Source organism: Sorex fumeus, unplaced genomic scaffold (assembly GCF_029834395.1).
Source record: "Sorex fumeus unplaced genomic scaffold, SorFum_2.1 ptg000122l, whole genome shotgun sequence".
Lineage (NCBI taxonomy): Eukaryota > Metazoa > Chordata > Mammalia > Eulipotyphla > Soricidae > Sorex > Sorex fumeus.
Genome location: NW_026606179.1, coordinates 1,929,055 through 1,948,640, shown reverse-complemented (window position 1 = coordinate 1,948,640; position 19,586 = coordinate 1,929,055). Strand labels below are relative to the sequence as shown.

The window sequence follows — 19,586 nt, the reverse complement described above, 5'->3', positions numbered from 1 at the left end:
GTTTTTCTTCCAAATTTTAATCAATGATCAAGTAATTCACCATCAGTCCTATTATTACCAAGCAATCACAATGCATTAAAAAGTAAACTTGCGATCCTGCAGAATTAGGCATAAGTTGTGAAATAAAAAGCAAATATGTTTTGTCAAAACTGTCAGTGTACAGAAGGCAGGACTGGAAGGGTCTGAATTACCTGTAATGCCACGTACACTCCATAAACTCTAAATAAGGCTTAAGGAACTCGTCATTTTGAAACCTAAGACACATACCCTCATTTTCTTATTGGTTCACAAAATCTATGAGTATTTTCATTCAGCCAAGTTGAACTTGAGCTTTAGCAATTCTTATACAAGCTGTCTCTGGGAGTACAGGATAGTATTAATAATTCAAGACAAACTAATAGACAGGAGGACACTTAGGTTTAATGTTACCGTAGCAGCTCTTTGTAAGTTTATTAACAATTCTAGCCTAGTCCTAATAAGTCCTGATAACAGTCATTAGGACATTTACTGGGGGTAGCATTATACCCATTTTTATGGATATATATACATATATGTATATACAATGTATATACATATATATATACATATAGTTAAGAGTAAATTTGAATCGCCTGAGTAATAGCAAACTGGACATGATGGCATTCTCTTTTCACAGATCTTGATGGCACATTCTCTGTAGCCAAATGGAATTAGGGCAGAAATAGCTTCATTCTTAATTAATTAATTAAAAAATTGAACCACCATGAGATAGATAGTTACAAAATTGTTTATAATTTGGTTTCATAATTTCATTTCAGTCATACAATGTTCCAACACCGGCCCCTTCACCAATGTACTTTCCCACCACCAATGTCTCCAGTTTTCCTTCTGCCATGCCCTCCCCCAAGCCTGCCTCTGTGGTAGACACTCTTCTTCCTCTTTCTCTTCCTCTTCCTCTTCCTCTTCCTCTTCTTCTTCTTCTTCTTCTTCTTCTTCTTCTTCTTCTTCTTCTTCTTCTTCTTCTTCTTCTTCTTTTTCTTCTTCTTCTTCTTCTTCTTCTTCTTCTTCTTCTTCTTCTTCTTCTTCTTCTTCTTCTTCTTCTTCTTCTCCTTCTCCTTCTCCTTCCCCTCCTTCTCCTTCTCCTTCTCCTTCTCCTCCTCCTCCTCCTCCTCCTCCTCCTCCTCCTCCTCCTCCTCCTCCTCCTCCTCCTCCTCCTCCTTCTTCTTCTTCTTCTTCTTCTTCTTCTTCTTCTTCTTCTTCTTCTTCTTCTTCTTCTTTTTGTTAAATTTATTTATTGAATCACTGTGAGAAAAGTTACAAAACTTTCAGGTTTAAGTCTTGGTCATACAATGATCAAGCACCCATCCCTTCACCAGTAATTATTTTTCACCACCAAGAACCCCAGTATACCCCCCCTCCCACCCCCCCCCCCGATGCCTGTGAGGCAGATGATTTCTACTTAACTCTTTCTCTACTTTGATTATATTCGTTACTTCGACAAAAGTGCACTATTATTGTTTGGAAATTTCCCCCACAATCAGAACTGCTGAAAAGACATTGTGAAATAATTTGTTTTCTTTTGCTGGTTATGAAAACCATATGATGTTTGGTTTTCTGATATTTTGGATTTGGATTTCTGATATTTTACTACTTAAGTCTAGAGGGATTTCTGCCAAGAGTTGGATAATTACAATATCGGTTTGTGTGCCTCTGGTGCCATGGCTGTGCCAGAGAGCTGCTCTTGGGGGGCAATTCATGGCCTCGGTAGGTCATGAAGGACGTGCTGGTTCCGCCCCCCATCCCATGAGACTGCAGTTGCCCCGTCACCACCGGCTCGTACCTGGCTGTCCAATAAGCTGAGGTGAAGGCCACTGTGCTTCTGGGGGTGGGGGGTGGGAAGGCGGAAGAGACAGACACCCTTTACCTCCCGGGGGGGGGGTCATGGCGCCGTAGTTTAACGCATAGTCCATTTACCACCACCACCACCTTCTTCTTCTTCTTCTTCTTCTTCTTCTTCTTCTTCTTCTTCTTCTTCTTCTTCTTCTTCTTCTTCTTCTTCTTCTTCCTCCTCCTCCTCCTCCTCCTCTTCCTCTTCCTCCTCCTCCTTCTTTTTATCCTTCTCCTCTTCCTCCTCCTTCCTCCTCTTCTTTTCTCTCTCTCTTTCCTTTTGGGCATATGGTTTGCAATACTGAAAGCTTATGTATATCCCTTTACCTCATTTCAGCACTCAGTTCTTGTCCAGTGTGATCGTTTCCAACTTTCATAGTCATGTGGTCCCTTCTGTGTCCTAACTTCCCCCATCCCCTTTGTAGCAATAATTTCATTCTAAAAACAAATCACACAGTCATGCTTTTGTCTCGATTCTGAAGGTGAGCTAGAGGTGGAACCACCACTGAAAAAGAGTAACTATTGATACCACTGGAGATAGCAGAGTCGTATATTGGAAGGCCAACGCAGTTGCCTGTTCTGGGGAGAAAGTGGGTGTTCAATGCTCTCAGGAAATCTAGGAGACAGGTGAGGAGTAGATAACCAATATCCTCTAGGTTGTCTTCACATTACCAGAAGGTCACTCCCAAGGTCCGAGAATAGGTTAAAAGGCTCAAACGGAGTCCAGATAGTTTGAGCAGATGTTAGTAAAGAGTCACAGGCAGAAAAACCAACTACAAGATCTTATAAACTTACAGATTTCCAAACCTACAATTTCCTGTGCTAAATAGGTGAGTTGGATTAAAGTCAGCTATTTCTATTGCTTCCAAAGTAGGAATCTGTGGAACCATTTCCCAGAGACCTGGAATCATCACTTTGATAAATAGATATCATTCTTGCATGGTTAAGAGGAACTGCATTGGAGGAAGTCTATGCAGAGCCAAGAATGCTGCTTGGGAAATGCGTCCGGTGCCCGCAGTAGGTTACCAGCGCCAGGCCATCCCAGGGGGAATAGGTTTCGTGCCTTGGCCTGTTCCCCCTGGTGGCTCGGTGGTCGCCATACTACAGAGGCCACTGGACAGTGAGGCTTGGGCCCGCAGTGATGAGACACGTGGGGGTAGTGGTCCCTTCTGTGTCCTAACTCTCATGGGATGTGGGTGATGTTGGCCCTTTCCTCTCTGCCCCAACGAGAACCCCAAGTCGCCGCCCATGAACGGCCTCTCTGGCAACTGATCAAGCTGCTTAATGACCATGATCCCAGAGACTCAGGAACAAATCTCAGAACCCAGCAGGTTTTGGCAGAAATCCCTCCAGATTAAATTGTTAAAATTTTGGAATTCCAAAATTGTGTGGCCACTACTGCAGCCGCATGACATAATATGTTATTCATAACCAGCAATAGAAGACAAATTGTCTACGGTTGCCTTTTTGGCAGATCTGAGTGTTGGGGTAAAATTCCAAATAATAATGGTGGGTCTGGGGTCGAAATATTGAATGAAATCAAAGTAGAGAGAGAGAGTAATGTGGAAATCATCTGCCCCACAGGTAGGGGGAGAGTGTGAGATGGGGGGTATACTGGGGTTCTTGGTGGTGGAAAATGGGCACTGGTGAAGGGACAGGTGTTTCATCATTGTATGCCTGAGACTTAAACCTGAAAGCTTTGTAACTGCTCTCACAGTGATTCAATAAATAAATTTATAAAAAAGAAGAAAAAGTAAGGTGGAGTTCATGCCCAATTCAATCAGCCTAATCAATGGCTGAATAAATAGCAATACTCCTACATTTAAAAAAAAAGAGTGCTGCTTGGAAGCATACATCCTAACCACAGTAACGGCAATCATTCTCTTAACTGAGCTCAATATGTTTCCACATGGCAGTTATATTTCCCATGACAACTATAGGTATGCAAGACAATATCTTTCTGTTGCTTCTTGTGCATGGTCAATGTTTGGGGCTCTCGCTTTAAAGATAGGCTCATGCCACTGTTTGGAGTTCTGTGTATGTGTAGGTCTGATGTAGAGTTCTCTTAATAGTTACTCCATTGGACCCAGCTACTAAACCTACCACACAATAGGAGACCCTACCTTTGATTTGACTGGGCAGATCTGGGCTGCATGATAACCCTCCAAGGCCTGAGCCATGTTTGTTTTGAGATCATGGAGAATTGCTCAGGGGCTCGGGAGACTTCTCATTTGGCCATGGCAATGTCTTCTTCCCATCCAGTGACAACAGGAATGGGCTCTTCACCCCCACCAGGTGTCTTGGTATACATGTTTGTCTTGGATCTCAGTGCATTTATTTTACAACCCTGGCAACTGACATCTTGGTGACATGATTGGAGCTGGGCATAGGGACACGTCGTTGGTGTTGACGATCTTCCTTGGTTCAAGGCCATCACTGCCCAGCAGCTGCTGGGCTGTATGTCTGAGATAACATTTCTGGCATTATGTACTGGGCATTGTCCCTCCTGTATCCAGGCAGTGAAGGCAGCAGCAGGCAGTAGCACTGAATCTGAGATGGGTTGGGTCTGGGAGGGGGCGGCCCCCAGGGGCCATTGGAACAGCATAGATGACCCTCCTCCTCCTCCTCCTCCTCCTCCTCCTCCTCTTCCTCCTTCTCCTCCTCCTCCTTCTCCTCATCCTCCTCCAGCAGGTCCATTCAGTTTCAATGTTTGTTCTCTGTCTTCATGCATCTTGTTGGTGGAGTGTCAAGGAGCACAGGGAGCCAGAAAGCACTCCTGGCTTCCTTGTTCTGAGTGGGAAGGAAAGGTTGCAATTTGGGCCACAGAGAAGATGAATTTGCAGAGATTGTGAGTCAACTGTGGAAATAAATCAAACAAATTCTCCCCAGTGGGCTCTGGAGTGCCGTGTCTGCGGTTTTCTGCACAGCTGCCTCCCAGACCCTGATGGCCATGCCACACACAAAGAGACCGAGAGCGGGAGGGGTTGGAGTGGCAGTGGGGAGAGAAACTCCACCTACAGAAAACAACTTTTAGGGGATATGGTGCCGCCAGCAGGTCAATCTGTACTTGTGAGGTGAGTATATCAGCAGACTAATGGCACCTTCAGACTTCCAGATACCCCAAAATTGCTGCTGTGCCTTTGGCCAGACCCCAAAAACTTGGGGCAAAGTTTACCAAGAAAGTAAAGGGCCAAAAGTTAGGTATGTGGGAGACACACCCACAAACCACCTCTGACTCAGCTATATAATTGAATATAGCTATATAATAGCATGGCCTCTCTTGTTTCTGATCAAACTGCTTAGCAGCCGTGATCCCAGAGACTCAGAAACAAATCTCAAAACCCAATGGTTTTGGGCAGAAATGCATCCGGTCCTTGCAGTAGGTTACCGGCCCCGGGCCACCCCAGGTGGGAATAGGTTTCATGCTTTGGCCTGTTCCCCCTGGCAGCCTGGTGGCCGTCATCCTCCAGAGGACACTGGACAGTCAGGTCTGGGCCTGCAGTGATGAGACATGTGGGGCCTCACGGGATAGGGGTGGAGCCGGCCCTTTCCTCCCCACCCAATGAGACCTCGAGTCGCTGCCCACGAACAGCCTCTCTGACTTCTAATCAAGCTGCTTAATGGCCATGACCCCAGAGAAACAGAAACAAATCTTGGAACCCAGCGGCTTTGGGCAGAAATGCATCTGGTCTCTGAAGTAGTTACTGGCAAAATGGGTCACCCTAGGTGGGAATAGATTTTGTGCCTTGGCCTGTTCCCCCTGGTGGCCCAGTGGCCACCATCTGTCAGAGGCCTCTGAAAAGTCAAGTTTGGCCTGCAGTGATGAGACATGCGGAGTCTCATGGGATGGTGGTAGAGCCGGCCCTTTCCTCCCTGTCCCAACGAGACCCCAAGTCGCCGCCATGAACGGCCTTTCTGTCTCCTGATCAAACCGCTTAATGGCCATGATTCCAGAGACTCAGAAGCAAATCTTGGAACCCAGCGGCTTTTGGCAGAAATGCGTCTGGACCCCACAGTAGGTTACTGTCTCTGGGCCATCCCGGGGGGAAGGGTGCTGTATCTTCACCTGCTCCCACTTGACGGTTCGGTGGCCGCCATCCTCCGGAGGCCATTGGACAGTCAGGTTTGGGTCCTCAGTGATGAGACACGTGGGGCCTCATGGAATAGGGGTGGAACCAGCCCTTTCCAGCCTGTCCCAATGAGATCCCAACTCGCTGCCCACGAACAGCCTCTCTGGCTCCTGATCAAGCTGCTTAACGGCCATGATCCCAGAGACTCAGGAACAAACCTCAGAACCCAGCAGGTTTGAGTAGAAATCCCTCCAGATTTAATTGTTAAAATTTTGGAATTTCAAAATCGCATGGCCACTACTGCAGCCACGCGACATCATATGTTATTCATAACCAGTAATAGAAGACAAATTGTGTACTATTGCCTTTTCTGCAGATCTGAGTGTTGGGGCTAAATCCCAAATAATAGTGGTGGGTCTGGGGTCAAAATATTGAATGTAATCAAAGAAGAGAGTATTGTGGAAATCATCTGCCCCACAGGTAGGGGGAGGGTGTGGGATGGGGGTATACTGGGGTTTTTGGTGGTGAAGAATGGGCACTGGTGAAGGTATGACTGTTTCATTGTATGACCGAGACTTAAACCCGAAAGCTTTGTAACTGCTATCAAGGTGATTCAATAAATAAAATTATAAAAAATAAAAGTAAGGTGGAGTTCATGCCCAATTCAATCAGCCTAATCAGTAGCTGAATAAATAGCAGTAATCCCACATAAAAAGAAAAAAAGAAAACAACTTCTGATTTTTTTCAAACATAAGGGCCACACACAGTAGAAATCTTAAGTTAGTGGGAATAAGGGGTCACTGGGGCTCCACCCCACAGTGCTTGGATAACTCGGCAGTGCTGGGGATCAAACTTGGGGCCTTGCCAGCAGTAGGCATTTGTTTTCCCACTTGAAGTCCCTCCCTGGCCCTGGGGAATTTTGCTTTTCAATGTGCATTTCCTCGTATCTAGAATAGCTCCTGCTTCAGAGATAGTAATCTCTTGAATTTGAAGACAAGTGCTTTTCTTTCTGGAAAATAATATAGACATTCCTCAAAAAACTAGAAATTGGACTTTTGTATGCCCAACAATACCACTCCTGGGAATATAGCCTAGTGGCCCAAAAACACAACACAGAAAAGCCATCTGCATGCCTATGTTCATTGCAGGACTATTCACAATAGCCAGAATCTGGAAACAATTCAAGTCCCTGAGAATAGATGAGCGGATAAAGAAACTGTGGTACGTCTACATAATGGAACACTACATAGCTGTTAGGAAAGATGAAGTCATAAGATTTTCTTACACATGGATGGACATGGAGAGTATCTCTCTAAGTGAAATCAGTCAGAGAGAGAGAGGGACAAACATAGAATGATTGTGGGATTAATAAGTAGATAATCAGAGGGAAATTACCATAGAGGCAGGGGGAGCGATGGGATGGAGGAGGAGAGATATGGGGACATTTGTGGTGGAAATGTATACTGGTGGAGGGATGAGTGTTCGAGCATTGTATGGCTGAAACTCAAACATGAAAGCTTTGTAACTGTAAAAAGAAAAACTAAAAAAAAAGTATATGAATAATATAGAAACAAAGACAGTAGAAACAAGGGCCAGGAGGACTGGTCCATGGTAGGAACAGGTCACAAAATTGGAGGAGTGCAGTTAGGACAGAGGAGGGAACACTGACAATGATGGTTGGAAATGATCACTGCACAAAAACTCAGTTCTGAAAGGAGCTAAAGTGATATGCATGACACCTTTTCAGTAACAGTATTGCAAACCCCGTTGCCTAAAAGGAAAATGAGAGAGAGAGAGGGAGAGAGAGAGAGAGAGAGAGAGAGAGAGAGAGAGAGAGAGAGAGAGAGAGAGAGAGAGGAAAACTTATTTCATGGTGATCCAATTAAAAATAATTATGAAAAAAGAAAATTGCTTATTACTTTAAATGATTGCTTTACATAATTCCTGCCCCTTACCCCCTCTGTTTACACTAGTCTCACAGTTCCAGCTATACATAACTCAGGAACCAACTTGGGGACAGTTTGGGAAGCAACTGGTCAGACCTCTTATATTGGTTCTGCTTCCTCTGGGAAGCCTTCAGTCTGAAAGCTGGAAATAAAGTTCCTACTGGCCTCCAAACTTACAGAAATTTATTTAAGTCAACAGCCAGGACTAGGTGTAGGAGGGAGGGTAAGACCAGGGTAGCTGCTGAGCTAAACTGGCTCTACAGATAAACCGTGCAAGCAACAGGAGGAAGAGGAGGAGGATGGAGACCCAGCCCAGGTTAGCCCTGAAGCCAAACACATCTGCTATAGGAGCCAAGAATGATCACTTAATCATTGTCTCTTCCCCCAGAGACTTAAAATGTATTTTTATTTATTTATAATAATGTGAATAATGGGCTAGATACGATAACATAGCGATAGGGCATTTGCCTTGCATGCGGATGGCCCAGCCAACCCGGGTTTGATTCCTCTGCCCCTCTCGAAGAGCCCAGCAAGTATCTCGCCTGCACTGCAAAGCCTGGCAAGCTACCTGTGACGTATTCGATATGCCAAACACAGTAACAACAATTCTCACAATGGAGATGTTACTGGGCCCACTCAAGCAAATCAACAAACAGTGGGAGGACAGTGCTACAGTGCTACATTTATAATAATAACAACTATTTTTAAAATTTGACGCACTGTGGTTTATAATACTATTTATGATAGATAGGGTTTCACGCGTATGATATTCCAACCCTACAGCCTCCACCAGAGTGTGTGCTATTGTTCACGAGCTTTTTTTTAGATATTTTTGTCTTAAGCCTGAGTTTGTGCTGAGTTGTTAGTTGTTTCTTTCTCATTTTTCTTGATAGTCAAGTGTGTGGCTGACCTCTTGCTTTCTCATCCTTATAATACTGACTTCCTTTCCTTATTCCGCTTAGTTGACGAGATCTGAAGAAAATGGGTAATAAATTTAGCAGCTGTTGGAGCCAGAGTGATAGTATAGCAGATAGGGTGCTTGCCTTGCATGTGCTCTACCTTGGCTCAATCCTCTCACCCCATAGGGTCCTCTGAACATTGTTAGGAGTGATCCCTGAGTGCAGAGCCAGGAGTAACCCTTAGTACTGTTGGGTGTACTACAAAAACACACATACACACACACACACACAACAAAAAATTTAGTAGCTGTCGCTCTGTTCTTGTTACAGTTGGAATATTTTTCTCTTAACAAATGTTTGCTTCTCCTAAATGAATGTTTTCTCTTAAATTTAATATTTGGTGAGCCGATGTAGAGGGAAGCAGACATTTTTTTGTGGAGGGTGTGTTGTTGGAACACTGTATGCATGAAACCCTATCATGAACAGTATTGTAAATCATGGTGCTTCAAATTTAAAAAAATAATATTTGATATAAATTTTGGTTTAAAACTGTAGGTTAAGGACAGTTCCAGCGATTTTTCAGTGATGCATTTGTTCATGATTGTTTATAAGTTGTGAATAAGTGGTGTGGAAGAGACAATGGAGGCTGGAGTGACAGCACAACGGGCAGGGCGCTTGCCTTGCACAAAGCTTAACTGGGCTTGATCCCTGGCATCCCATGTGGTCTCCTGAGCTCACTAGGAGTGGTCCCTGGGTGTTGGGCTGAAGTAAGTCCTGAACACCACTGGGTATGCTCCCTCTTACCACCATGAGTTGTGGTTCAAGGGAGAAAGGGGTCCCATCTTCAGACATCTCTCTTCTGTCAGGGATTTAATAAATCCCCAGAAGGATGGTAGTCTGTTCCTTGCACAACTCTGAGATAACATCTTTAAATAGCATCTACCTTCATTCCCATGACAGGCTTCAAAATCTTCCTGGAGGGCCTGGTATTTACTCTTTCTCCCCCATCCAAAACCTGGACCTGATTTTCTATTAAACTTACAACACACAGGTACCTCCTTTAGGACTGCAAGGAAGGACAAAGGCCAAGGCGGTGAGGCAAGTGTTTCTAGGATGCACAGACGTGAGAACAAGATGGAGTCGCTAATGCTTCCTCACTTTCAGGATTAGGGGTGCTTTTGCTTTTTTTTTAAAGTTCTTAAGTGTTTTATAGCCTTTTTCCATAAAGAGAGAGAGTGTATGGGAGAGAGAGAGAGAGAGAGAGAGAGAGAGAGAGAGAGAGAGAGAGAGAGAGAGGTCTCAATCACAAAACATACATTATGATTCTGTGTTCTGGTTGGAGAAAAAGAAAAAAACTGGAAAAAAATCAGATTTCACAGTCTGGGGTTCCTTAGGGACGAGTGTTTATGATCTGTGGCCCAGCTATAGGCTCTATCTTTCCATCCTGTTTCTAGAACTTAAAAGCGAGCTACCCTTTGACATGAATACAGAAGCTCTGTGCATGGGCCTGTGGCAGAAATGGTTTGAGGTAAACAAAGATGCACTCTTGGGGGCTGGATTGATAGTACAGTGAGTAGGTGGCTTTGCATGCATCTTGCACCTGGCTGACCCTGGTTTGATCCCCAGCATCCCATGTGATCTCCTGAGCACCACCAGGAGTAGTTCCTGAGTGCAGAGCCAGGAGTAATCCCTGAGCATCGATGGGTGTGATCCCAAAAGTAAAAAAAAAAAAAAGTCCTCTCCAATGTACCCACATTGTTCCCCCAGGCTCCAGCTGAACCATGTATGTGACACCAAATGTGGTGAAGCAGAAAGTCACTCTGAAATCTGGGTTGAGAGATATTTGCTCTAAACCATCAGCCACCTCCCGGTGCAAGATCTTGGCCAAATCTACATAAGGTTTGAAGCCAGACAGAACAGGACCAACTGCCAAACACTCAACAGATTAGCTGTGTGACCTCTGTCATAGGTAACCTTGGTTTCCTTGTGAATAAGTATGGGAAAGTAAGAAATACTTTGGATTTCACCTTTAGAAGGCATATCACCATGGCTAGAGTGTTATCTCCACATCCGTCTCTCTGAGACCTGCATGATGACCTTCAAGAATCTCAGAATTTTGGGCAGGTGTTTTGTTCTTCTTCTTCCCTTCATAACCTGATCCTGCTTAACATTAAATACACAACACCTGAGAACACCTCTTGGGCTTGGGGGACAGAACAAAGGCCAAAGGGAGATGAGAGATTCTAAGAAGCATGTATGTGAGGTGTAAGGTGCCTCTAGGGCTGGAGTGATGCTGATGGTGATGAGGACGGTGATGGTGATGAAGGTCAGTGGTGATGATGGTGACAATGACAGTTTTGTGTTGATCTTAGTCCATTGACAGTGGTGCTCTCAGCGAGGATCTCTATGCTCCTGTGGTCCTGTCCTATTTGTGGTAACTGCTCACAGACATATCACCTAACTGAAGCCCACACCATGGCTAAACTGTCCCTTATAGTTCCTATGATTTGCAAGACACACTTCAGCAGCAATCATCAGGGAACCTGGAAAAATCCATATTTCTGACTCATAGGTCCCAGGTATACACACAGATTGCTCAGGAACACATGGCAGGTCAGAGTAAGAGAAAAGAGTGTGTATACTTTGGAGTTTAGTCTTTCTTCCTTCCTTCCTTCCTTCCTTCCTTCCTTCCTTCCTTCCTTCCTTCCTTCCTTTCTGTCTTTCTTTCTTTTTCTTTATTTTTTTTTTTGAGGGGGTGGTCACACCCAGCAATGCTCAGGGATTACTTCTGGCTCTGCACTCAGAAATTACTCCTGGCCAAACTTGGGGAATCATGTCGTGATGTCGGGAATAGAAACTGGGTCAGCCACGTGCAAGGCAAGTTTCCTGCAAGGCAAACATCCTACTTGTTGTACTGGCACTGAAAGCCTGGGTGGTTTTGTGGATGTCAAGTTTGGGGGTGTAGAGTGCTGTGGATTCATTTTTCACTGGCGAATTTCAAACATAAGTGTGGTGATTGGAATGTAGAGAGGGAAGGCAGGGCCTTCCGGAAAGGGGCTTGCCGGCACGGTGCGTGGCTCTTCATCTGGGTGTGGATGCAGCTAGCAGTTGTGCTGCAGATGGCAATCTGCGGGTTCCAGATGGATGTCTCCGGAGTGGAGGCCTTGGCAATCAAAAGCTTAAAGTCTGGCGCTTAAACTACAATCAAAAAGCATATTGCTATGCACTTCCAGTGGAGCTGTGTGACAGTTGAGATTATTATTAATCCCTTTGGACCTACTTCAGCGTCTGGGAAGCGGGGCAGTGTTTAACTCTTCCAAACTCTTCTGGGAAACTTCTTGTTATCTGTAAAATGAACCCAAAGACATGAGCAGCAGGCCCGCATAGCAACAGGGCCCTGGGTTGCCCTGTCTAGCCTGAAGTTCAAATTTTGTAGCTCACTTCAGCCACCTATCAAGATGGCACATTCTGGTTCATACGACAGTGTGCAGTCGGACTGCAGTGTCCATCTGGACTGCAGTGTCCATCTGGCATGTCCAGTAAGACTGTTGGATGAGGGCCCGCAGTGATAGTACAGTGGGTAGGGAGTTTGCCTGGCATGCGACTAACCTGAGTTCCATTCCTCACATCCTGTATGGTCCCCTGAGCACTGCTAGGAGTAATTCCCTAATGCAGAGCCAGGAGTAACCCCTGAACACTGCTGGGTGTGTCTCCAAAACAAAACAACCCCTTCCAAAAAACGACTTCTGGATGAGAGACACATAGAACGGTGACCAAGGAACACTGAAAGAATGGATCCTCTCTCGTATGTTCATGGGCAAAACTCCTCCTTGGGTTTCTGAGCAGTTAGCAGGTTGGCTTCTACTGTTTGAGTCAAGACACTTTACAAGTGTGTAACCACATGCTGGGCCACTAGCTAGCCTGGTCTTCTACCAACCACCTGGAAAGTCACATTCCACTGTGGTCTGTAGTTTCTTGCCTGTGATTCTGAAAAACTTAGGGTGGTTTGAGGCCTCCCTTGGGGACAGGAGGTCGCACAGGGACCCACTGAAGGCACGTGATCTGAATGTTTGATCAACACTGCCCGGCATCATTCTGGGATCATGAGGAAAATTCCTGGCTCTGTCCTCATTTTCCATTTTGGGCCTGAGGGTGACTCACATCTTGCTGGAGTGGGAAGTGGCCTGGCCTGCAGGGGCCACACTCATGGCTTACATAAATGGCAGCACTGCTAGGGTGAGATCAGCGAACTCTGAGTGAATGACTTGAGATGCTCCTCCTGAGAGAGGGCCCGGGAGAAAGGGGACATGTCTGGGCTATGGAGTATTAAAGAACTGAAAACTGAGATAGCATGTGGGGGGTGAGGCCAGGGGCCCAAATGTGAACCCTTGGCATGTCAGTTCTTAGATGCAGAGCACACTGATGTGCATCAGCTCTGCTTTACAGAGGGGTGCTTGTTGCTGTGGTTTGAAAAGTCCTCTCTGTGTCCCCTCACAGGAATCTGTAGGGGTGTTGGTGCTGACCAGACTGGTCCAAGGAACAAAAACACATGAGAGTGTGTGAAGCTCCTCTTTGGAAAGAAGTTTAGAGACTCTCTCTCTCTCTCTCTCTCTCTCTCTCTCTCTCTCTCTCTCTCTCTCTCGGCTGGAGTGCTAGTACAGTGGTTCAATCCCTAGCATCCCATATGGTCCCCCAAGCACCGCCAGGAGTAATTCCTCAGTGTAGAGCCAGGAGTAACCCCTGAGCATTGCCAGGTGTGACCCAAAAAGCAAAAAAAAAAAATTTTAATAAACTAAACTCTCTCTCTCTCTCTCTCTCTCTCTCTCTCCCCCTCCCTCCCTGTAACCCCCCTCCCCATCCCCTTGCCCAAAGCATCCCCATTTAGATAGGGATTTGCTCTTCCTCAGATCTGAGTTCAATTCTCAGCTCCACCCTGCTGTACTGAAAGTGTGTCCAAGCAGAAAGACCAAAGTAATGCACAGTTGACATCCTGTCTGTGGGAGCTGCCTTCCCTGTTCTCCAGACGCAGTTGGTTTTTATTTTACTGATAAAGTAACTTGGGGCGCGGGGTGGGGGGGAAATCAACCCAAGTACACTTAGTAGGCTGCTCGTTGGCCAAGGTTTGGCAGGCTCTTTAACTTGTTTAGCACTTCCTGCGGATGGTTAGTCCAGGAATTTGGAGAGGGAACTCTCAAGACTTTAGCAGCATTGGGACCAGAGACAGTCCAGGAGCTAAGGCATGTAGAGAACCCCATTTAGATTTCCTGCCACCCCATATAGACCCTGGATCACCGCCCGGGGCAGGGGTTCATTCCTAAACGTAGAGTCAGGAATAAATCTGAGCACCTCAGGGTGTGACTTACCCCCCCCCCCCCACAAAAACAAACAAGCAAATAGCAGCCAGGTGACCCTCCTAGAACCAGTTTTCTGAGAAAGGTATGAGGGCTGGGATGATGAAAGAGGGAAGTCCAAAGACAAAATATCAAAAGCATTTACAGTCCTACAGTGAAGATGCAGTCCCGGTGCCCCTTCTAATGCCACGAGATCCGCCACCCTTGCACCCCCTGTGTAGAGACCTGGGCCTGGAAGGTGAGGGCAGGGCCCTGTCCACTGGCTCACAGGCTGGCAGAGCAGGAGACACAGCAGTGACAGTGACAGCTGTGATGGGAGAGGCAAGTCACTGTGGAAGGCCCTGAGTGGGCTTGCTGCATTTAGGACCAAGTAGCACCGCTGGGGCCGCCCCTGCACCTGCACTTCCGCACCTCTCGAAACTCTCTGCGGTTTACCCTTTGCTTCTGCTAGCTGCACCCCACAGCTGCATGCAGGTCTTTGGCTACTGGAAAGTAGTCATTCCTTCATGCATCAAAGACTCAGGATCAATACTCTAAGCACTATTCCAAGTTCTGCCTCTAGCATTAGGGACCCCTGCAGCTGCTGCGGGTACTTAGGGACTCCAGGTCCTGCTCTAGGCTCTCAGGAACTCCAGCTACTGGTCCAAATATGGTTTTGGGTTCTTAGAGACTTCCAGGTAGTGCCCTGGACACTATTTCAGTTGCTTAGGGACTCTAGATACGCCTCCAGGTACTTAGAACAGGTATTGTGGAGGTGTCCCCAGAAGAGCTGAGCACATTGATGTAGGTATTTAACTGACCTACTACTTTCTCCTTTACTCCCCCAAACAGACTTCTGGTTACTCAGTCAACTTGCAATTATCTCTGCTAAGTGTCAGTGCTGTTCTAGTTACAGGAGACAGCTGTGAGCAGACAGACGTGGGTCTCCATGCTCTGATGCTACGATGGGGAGCGTCAGAACGGCAGCAAAGACACAAATTCACGGGCCAGGCCAAACAAAAACTCAAGCTAATATGGACAGAGCACTGTGATGAGGAATCTCTGGGCATTTCCCCAGGTAGTGACATTTGCACTTCAAATAGGATGTTGAAAGAAGTGAAAAAAAAAGACAAGGTAAGGGAGCCCCCAGACTCTCGTATCAGAAGCTGTCAGGGGGGCGCAGCTGCAGGAACTGGCGTGGGATAATACAGAGGCCTGCTGACAGAGGGCCTCCACAGACAGGCATCTTCACAGCTTAGCATCACAGTATTTCTCCTCACAATGGTCTTGCCAGGCAGGTGGGCTGGGCAGATGTGACTCAGGAATTGGCAAGGGCCGAGTTCTCCCTGAGGAAAATGCGCCTTGTGGTCTTTCTTCTCTGAAAAGAAAAAATGAGGACAGTTTTTTCTAATGATTTGCTTCCCTCTGAAATCCTGTGAAGGCAGTGTTTTTGTGTAATTAGGACAGTTGCTACTGAACAACACATCAGCTATTGTGTGCTCCTCTGCACAACAGAAGACTGGCCGAGTTTGAATGTGGCCCATTTGTCTTGTTCCAAATGCAAGATTCAGGTTAAATTGGGTTTCTGAGACTGCGTTTGCCAGCACCTTTTCTGTGCGTGTATGGGGTGGGGGAAGCATCCAGTGTGAACAGCCCGCCTGACCCAGTTAGGCAAAAAGCAGGCAATTGAGTGCAAACCCAGCCACAGCTGCCCAGTGAGCAGTTACCAGGGCTGCTGCCCTCCTGGAACATGCATTCACCCAGGAAGGGCCCAACAAGAAATGAGAGCGGCTGTGTCATGCTCTATGACAGGTGCCCCCAGCCCTGCCAGCCTTTATTCTCTGGGTTTCAAATGTCCATGGGGAGTGGATTTCCAGTAGATTGCCAGCAGATCTGCTGGACTGCAGCTGGTGTGGTCTCCAAAACCAATCAATAGCGCTGGTCTAGGCCCAGATCAGAAACTGGGACTTGCTGGGAGGGAGGAATAGTGGAAAGCATCTGAGCTGAGGATACTGTGAGCAGCTGAGAGCTTGACTGAGAAGCCCTGAGTGAAACGAACAGTGGCAAGGAACTTCCGTGTTCCAAGGAACTGCATGCCAGTTCCCTGCAGCTCCAGGTCTCAGAGGAGTTTCATATATATATATAACATAACATGTATAATATTAGTAATGCGTTTATAAATTTTATCTTAAAAATTACATACATATACATATTATATCTATATGTTTTGGGGTTACACCCAGTGTTGCTCAGGGGTTACTCCTGGCTCTGCACTCAGGAATTACTTCTGGTGGTGTTTAGGGGACCTTGTGGGATACTGGGGATAGAACCCGGGTCTGTCACAATGCAGAGAAAATGCTCTCCCTGCTGTATGCTCTCTCTGGCCCCTTGGCAGCAACTTTGATTGCAGCTACATGCTATTCCACTGGGATCTAGCAGGAAGCAAGAGGCGGTATCTCAAAACCACTTTGAGAAGCTTTTTGTGGGACTCCTAAAAGGGAAATGACACACAGAAACAAAACATTAAGTTTATATGTTGAAAATATCAGCTCCAGGTTTGATTCCCAGCTGCATCCTTGGGGCAGAGCTACCCAGCGGCCTCTTGAGGTCTGTGTTCTTTCACAGAAGTAGGAAGCCCCAATTTTACCTCTTGCATGAACACTGCGTTTTCAAGTCTCTGTTGGGTGAATTATGGAAGTTGTTGCCAAAGCAACATCAGCTGAAGTCATAGGAAGACAAAAAGTTTTAGGAAATGTACTTAAAGGTCCAGATTTGGCCTTTCTCTCTTTTCTTCTTTTAGCTGCCTGTGCTCCTAGCAGCTACCCTGGACCCTGAAGAAGAAATAAACTAGTTTGTCTAGTTTATGGTCTTTGGGGCTTTATTGCTACTATTAACAACTAAGTCTAATCTTAATATAGTTTCCCTTACTAACTGGGTAACTTTGGGCAACTAGCCCTAACCTTGATCACCTTTCCTGAGCCCTCAGCTTATACTCATTATAAAACCCACTTCATGGTTGCCTTACACCAGTGACTTTCAAACTGGACAGCCCCAGAATTACCTGGATGCTATGAAAACCCGGAGAGTAGCAAGACAGGAAAATGTGCCTTTCTAGTAATTCTCAGCTTCCTCTGAAGCTGCTGCTGGTTAGAAAGCTGACTTGCAGGACCAAGATCCCTGTGTCCTACTCTGCGTCCTCCCAGGCAGACAGAGGAACAGGTGGACCACATCCACGGGGGTAGCACCTTTGATCTCAGCATCCCGTCCAACAACTCTCGCACCTGTGCTCCTAAGCCTCCTGGGCCTGATATTTGATTCTAGGAGAGTGAACTCCCAGTGCTGTTTGCAGAGAACTGTGTCCTGTGATAGACATGATCCCCAGAGCCCTTCTCCATCACCACCACACTGACAGTGAGTCCTGGGGCCACCCTGGGTGCTGGCTGCGGCAGTGTCCTCCTTCCAGCCATCCTCCTGCCATCTGGGATCTTGCTATTTGCAGTGGGGAGTGGGTGGGGCTGGCTTCCGGCTGGGTGTGCCAGATGGTGAGCAGGACTGGACACTCTCCCGACAAACACCTGCTGTGGGAGACGACACTCCCCTCAGAGTCTCAGAGAAAGAGAAAGTGGGCCTGGAGGCTGGAGTGGTCTCTCTCCACCCTCTGCCTCAGACCACAACGTTCAGGAACACAAGGTCTATCTCAGTGCCTATTCTGCTGCTCCTTGGCTGTGTGACATGGGGAGTTGCTGGGCTGCTCTGAGCCAAATGTCCTCCTCTCTGAGATGGGAGTGGTCACAGAGTCCTGACACTGCACCCATCAAGCTGCTTAATGTAGGCAGCATAAACCAGTTCTTGTAATTGAAGCAGAAAAGGCTCTTGAGGAGAGAATATTAACATACACCTTGAGGACTAAGCCGGGAAGAAAATATTCCAATGGGCAGCGCATCTGTTTTGTTTTGAGAGCAAATGCTGCAGTGCTCAGGGCTTGCTCCTGGCTCTGTGCTCCGGATCACTTGTGGCGGAGCTCAGAGGACCTAATGTGGAGCCAAGAATGGAGCATGCCAAGACTGCATGTGAAGTTTTATCCACTGCACCATCTCTCCAACCTGGCAATTGTTCCTGTCAGCCCCAAACACCAAATGCCTACCCTCAGGAGATCTGGTAGGTATACCCATGGTGGTTAATTCACACTACACAGCAAAAAGAATGAAGAAACTTCAACTGTGTACAGCACATGGAGAGTTATACCAACATGTGACATGGAAGAAACCAGAAACCAAAGAGGTACATTTGATCTGCTTCCATTTCTATGAAGCTCCCAACAAGCCAAGCAGATCTTGCAATCTGATGGTGAATGCTAGAGGCGGGGGGCAGGGAGGGGGCAGGGGGGGGGAGCAGGGCCTGGGAGGCTTAGGACACTGGCATCTTCTGTTCTTTTGAACTGAGGCTGATTATCGGGGTGTTGACCTTGTTTCCCAAAAATATCAAGCTGAGCACTTAGGATCTATAAAATTTCCTTCAATGTATAATGATCAAGTCAAAAGTTACATTTGAGTTTGTTGGTTTTGTTTTTTTTTTTTTTCTTTTTGAGTCACACCCAGTGATGCACAGGGGTTACTCCCAGCTTTACACTCAGGAATTACTCCTGGCGGTGCTCAGGGGACCATATGGGACGCTGGGAATTAAACCCGGGTCAGCCGCATGCAAGGCAAATTCCCTACTCACTGTGCTATTGCTCCAGCCTCAACTTTGTGTTTTTTTAAATTTATTTTTAAATTTTTAATCTGAGAAGTACCTTTAAGAGCCTGTTCAGATTCAGACATTCCTAGGGGGTGGTCCGCATAGTCCGGTCTTTGAATATAACTTGGCACTGGCCTGGTTGGCATCAGTGGATAATGTGGTCTGAGTTTACCAGTATAGCAGTACCCAGCCCAAGGGTCCGTGTTAATATCACCTTCTACAGTCCAGGGAGATACTTCCCGCTTTGCCTTTTCATCTTTTGCTTTCTTATGTAGTAACTTGTGAGTAGCCCAGCTTCCTTTAAGACATTCCTGAGAGCAGAAGTACGAGCCCTGGATGCCCAGCTTGATGCAGGTGGGGCACTGGAGCTTGGCCTCGCGGCTACAGCCGTCCGTCTCGCACACCCGCGTCTCCACGGCCGCCATGCTGCCTGACTGGAGCGATAGCACAGTGGTAGGGTGTTCACCTTACAAGCGGCCATTGGCCGACCCGAGTTCGATTCCTCCACCCCTCTCGGAGAGCCCGGCAAGCTACCGAGAGTATTCGATATGCCAAACACAGTAACAACAAAGTCTCCAATGGAGACATTACTGGGCCCGCTAGAGCAAATCGACAATCAACGGGAGGGCCTTTGCCTTTACCTTTACCCTTTTAAATTTTTATTAGTGAAACACCATGAGGTATAGTTTGTAGTTTGTTGTTTTAAAAGGCACATTTGATCAATGACAAAAGCCCAGA

At 46.6% G+C, this 19,586-nt stretch overlaps 1 pseudogene; it reads right to left on the bottom strand.

Annotated features, from left to right (window-relative positions):
* Positions 1–590: 590 nt before the first annotated feature.
* Positions 591–19,273, bottom strand: LOC130044428 (RNA-binding E3 ubiquitin-protein ligase MEX3C-like; annotated as a pseudogene).
* Positions 19,274–19,586: the final 313 nt, after the last annotated feature.